This window comes from Triticum dicoccoides, chromosome 3B (assembly GCF_002162155.2).
Source record: "Triticum dicoccoides isolate Atlit2015 ecotype Zavitan chromosome 3B, WEW_v2.0, whole genome shotgun sequence".
Classification (NCBI taxonomy): domain Eukaryota; kingdom Viridiplantae; phylum Streptophyta; class Magnoliopsida; order Poales; family Poaceae; genus Triticum; species Triticum dicoccoides.
In genome coordinates this window covers 42,571,627-42,576,448 of record NC_041385.1, presented here as the reverse complement: position 1 = coordinate 42,576,448, position 4,822 = coordinate 42,571,627, and the positions used below count along the sequence as shown (strand labels likewise).

General features: G+C 46.9%; 1 long non-coding RNA gene across 1 annotated transcript; it reads right to left on the bottom strand.

Annotated features, from left to right (window-relative positions):
- Positions 1-1,594: 1,594 nt before the first annotated feature.
- Positions 1,595-2,279, bottom strand: LOC119280704. The gene is made up of 2 exons (XR_005138155.1): positions 2,107-2,279; positions 1,595-1,996 (listed from the first exon to the last, which is right to left on the bottom strand). It is a non-coding gene; the product is annotated as an uncharacterized LOC119280704 (long non-coding RNA).
- Between the last annotated feature and the right edge of the window lie 2,543 nt (positions 2,280-4,822).

Below are 4,822 nucleotides of genomic sequence, written 5' to 3'. Positions count from 1 at the left end.
GAGATAGTGTAGGAGTGCGTTTGTGAGGGTCCGAGAGGCAAGTGAAGAGTGGAGAACCAGCAGGGAAACGTGTGCTCTTTAAAGATTGAAGATGTGTGAATTAAGCCGCCAACCATTTCTATATAATAAGGTGAGCATGTCAGTTATTTACAGTAGAGTTAGGCCTTGGCCAAAACAAAAAAATAATATTCAAACACCACCACGTTTCCATGAGCAAAAAATGCCAAAGTAGCAATCCTGGTTGAACGAGTTTAGGGCAGTTTGACACGTCGCCGTGCATGAAAATTGCTTCAATTTCTTCATTACTAACGTGCATGTTAAACGAATTGTCTGCTCAAAAGGACAATCAATTTAATACTCTAGCAAACGAAGATAAATCAAGGAGACTAGAGCAAGCACCTCTAGCTAAACGAGACAGGAGGCTAGAGGACCACACCTTTATTTTCAGAAGTGTTAATCACAAGCAAACATGCTAAGGGCATCTCCAGCGGCAACCCGCAAATTCTCTCCCGCATCCGTCCACGGACAGGGAGGTAACCGTCTGCGGACACAGATGCGGAGGACGCCATCCAACGCTAGTCACATACTTTTCAAACTCTTTTCAGCAAATTGATGAAATTCATGCAAACACGGCCGGATTTCATACAGACATGACGGATTTCATACAAAAGGAACGAAAACGGTTACATTTTCGACGTATTTTAATTAAAAAGGTAAAACTATGTGGTCCACGCCTGCCAGAGTCTCACGCCCCCAATGGGTTCCTTTCAGTCTGCGTGCCAGCACCTTGTTTGTTTCCTATGGCCATGTCCATGTGTAACTGCACATCGCTGGTGCCCAGTAAGCGCTTAGGATGCACAACCATCAACGTGGATCCGGGTCGGGGTCTCCATCACGTCAGCAATGTGTCCCGTGCGCGCAAACCGCGACTACACTGGACGTAGCAAGCCCCAGTGATTCTTGCAGAACGGCTGGGTTGGTGTCGAGCACAGTACCCCAAGAACTGGCGTGGCTCGGTGGCAAAACGAGATGAGACACACAATGTTTCATTGGGATCGCATATCCGGAAAGCATCCTGTCTAGCCTCCTTGAAATTCCGAGCAGGGCAAGCTTATCTTCCCAACTTTCTGATCCCTCCTACTCCTATTGCGCTGTGGGCGACATTGACTACCATTTTTTGTTGAACATTTAGAACAGATAAAGATTTGACTGCATCGTGGTATGAATTTTGGGATAGTGCATGTGTTAGGATCCGACAGACAAGTGGAGAACCAGCAGGGAAAGGGATGATCTTTAAAGATTGAAAATGTGTGAATTCATTGTAGCCGAAGGAAAAAACCCACTTGCATACGCTTGATCAATGACGACGCAGTTCTTGCTGCCTACCGTGCATGAAAATGGCTTCAGTTTCTTTATTACTAACGTGAATATAAACGAATTGTCAGCTTGAAAGGACAAACGCTAGCTATATATGTGCGTTATAACTTGCACACCGTTCACGATTTCACGAGCTCCATCAATTTACTACACTAGCAAAGGAAGATAAATCAAGGAGACTAGAGCAGCACACCTCTAGCAAAGGGAGAGGGGAGGCTAGAGGACCACACCTTAATTTTCAGATGTGGTAATCACAAGCAAACATGCTAATCAGGCAACCGCTCCTCGAATCGATGAAATTTCTGACATTCCTGATTTGAATTTCCAAGTAGGAGTATTTGCCAGGTAGCCAGACAGAAAAAAGAACCCAACATTTTGCATATTATCGAAACTGAGAAAAATTAAGCAACAATCACTGCTTAGTTCCACTGAGATGCAGTACAATATGTGCACCGGCATCCACCAGCATCACAATCGCCAACCGCACCGGGGCCAACGTTGATTTGACAGTTGCGGAGACAAGCCTTGGGGTTACACGGCCCAGGGATGACTGGGGTCTGCCGGCAGTCTTCAGGGATTAGCGAGCCGCCACCATTAGCCGTCGCCTGAATCATCAGATCTATATGTTCGTTCCAGCATATAAAGATTGCAGAGATTTATTATGAGAAAACGATAGTGAAAAGGTCGCCATACAAAATTGATCACAAAACATGCTCCAAACGTACATACCTGAGGATAGCAGCGCAACAAGGGCAAGCGAAAGTAGTAGCATCTTGTAGAACGACCTCATCCTGGCTTGATGGTGGCAATGAGAAAGGGAGAGAGAGAGAGATAGCGTGTTTACTGGGAGGTTAAGCCAATCTTTTCAGATATGCCTGGGTTCCTGCTCTGTGATTAGGGTCTTAGATGGCTTTTTATAATGGACATAGGTGTATGCTACAAGTTTTCGATTTATTTACATATATGTTAACATTTAAATACATTAATTGAAATCATCGGTCTGTATCCTATAAATGCGTATGTTGATATACACCCAAAATATACAGCTCATATATATAGTAAAAAATAGATTTATAGTATTTTTTTGCGAGGAATATTTATATAGTATATTTACACCCAAAACATACAGCTCATCTACTGATGGCGTTATTAATGGGTCCCGATAACTGCCACATGTGTGGCGTGGGCAGGAACCCGCCCGCACGCCTCGTGTGGCATGGACAGGAACCCGCCCGCACGACCGCGTCCGGGCGCGTGCAGCCACAGCCCGCACGTCCGGTGCAGCGCGATCGCCCCGCACGAACACGTCCGGGCAAGCGAGGACGCGGCCCGCACGACCTGTCTCGGCCGTCGCCCCTCCCCGCCTGCGAGCCACACGCCCCGCGTGTCAGTAACCACGCGTCCCGCCGCGATTGCCATGGTACGGACCCTCTTCAATTGCCATGTTGCTGAATTGCAGTTGCCATGTTGCTGAACTACAGTTGCCATGGTTGCTCAACTACAGTTGCCATCTTAGGTCAAGTGTCGGATGCCATTTTTGGGCAACTGCAGCTATTGCCATGTCGGACAACTACAATTATCATGATTTGGAAAAACTTTAAGAGTTGCCACCTACTAACACTGAACAGTTGCCATGTAGCACTAAAAAACATGGCAAAAAACATGTTGCGGGTAAAAAGAGAGTTGTCATCTGCTTACAAGCACGCTAGGGCAGTTGCCATGTATCCTGCAAAACACATGGCAACTGATGGCTTTTGGTGTGTGGGAGAGGAGACGGGCATGTGGGTGACGGTGGTATCTTTAGGAGTTGCCACCTACTAACACTATACAGTTGCCATGTAACGCTACAAAACAGACGTGGCAACAATAACATGTTCGGGTAAAAAGAGAGTTGCCATATGCTTACAATCACAAATAGGGCAGTTGCCATGTACCCTTCAAAAACATGGCAAATGACAGCTTGGGTGTGGGAGAGTGGGAGAATGGCAGTCGTGGGAGATGGGGAACAGGAGTGGTGCGTGGCGTGCGGGCGCGATAGCAGTTCCATCGCACGCCCCGACTGGCGAACGTTGGCCGCGGAGAGAAAACAGGCGTGTGGGCGACCTCCCCCACATGCCACACACTCGAGTTGTCCTACGTGGCACACAAAATCAGCCTTTTTATGCCAAAATTCGTGCAAAAGGCGCTGGATGGTGATGGAGGCGTGTGGGCGAGTTGGCTAACGCCCATATGTGTGGGCGTTAACATTTCCGTTATTAATTGCACATATATTTGTAAATTGATTGCCTTGAAGGAAAAACCAAGGATCCATTTATGGCATATTGACTGCCCGCAAAAAAAAATATATGCACAATTAATATAAATCTTGACTGCCCCCAAATATGTGCAAATTACTTTATTCTGGGAAAATATACAAGGAGGTTGTTTTTGGCAAGGTAGTGGGAATCATGATTTTATTGTGATTTTTTACGATGTTATGATCTAAATTGATTAGATATCCATATTTTCACGATCCTGCTCTTTTTGAATAGTTTGGTTTCCTTCCCACATATGTCACGTGGTCACGATCCTACTAGTTATGAGCCAACCATTTGCAATTTTATCATAGAGGATCAATCCGATCCCAACTCATGATCCTGACTATCTTCTTCTAAGCTTCTATACTACCCTCTTCATAAATACATGATTTCTTACCAAGATCTTTTATAACTCTGGCTACTAATTCGCAAAAGTAAATGTTACGTATCAAATTTGCAATGACAAATATTTGCATAATACTAAATGACCACGGAGTTAGACGCTAATCGACCTCGGCGGCTGGTACCAGCCGCCGAGGTCTTTTTTTTTCCCTCAAAAAAAAAATCTCGGCGTCTGGTACGTGCCTGTTCCGCTGAATTTCCCTTGGGGTGGAGTCTCGGGGATCGTTTATGTAGTGTGCACGCTAAGCTTACGTAGTGTCACCCTAAAAAAAGAAAAAAGTGTACGTAGTGTCCACCTGTCCCATGTATATAAACAGAAACGAAAACGAAGGAGGTGCAAGGTCAACAAAATCTCCGACCTAATTTTCCATAGGGAAACGTTTCCACCCGGCGGACCGGCCGGAGTTTGGTCCGGTCACGCGCGGGCCTTGCGATCGCAAAGCGATTCGTGGCTACGATTAGTCCTCGCCCAATCGACATTATCCTCTCGCGGGGGTCGTCTTCTCCATGCACGGCGGCCAGGGCAACAACGAGGGTGGTGCTAGGGATTAGCGACGGGATGGGCGGGCGTCGGGCCACCTGCAACGGCGCGGCGGTAGTGCTGCCTACGGCCACAAATAGATGAGGCGGGGACGGCGCCGAGATGCTGGACCTGGATGACGGGGGAATGGCGCAGTGTAAATTATGAAGCGCGCGTAAACCGGCGCCTCAAATTTACAGCACGCGATAGCGTTTTTCAGCGTCCG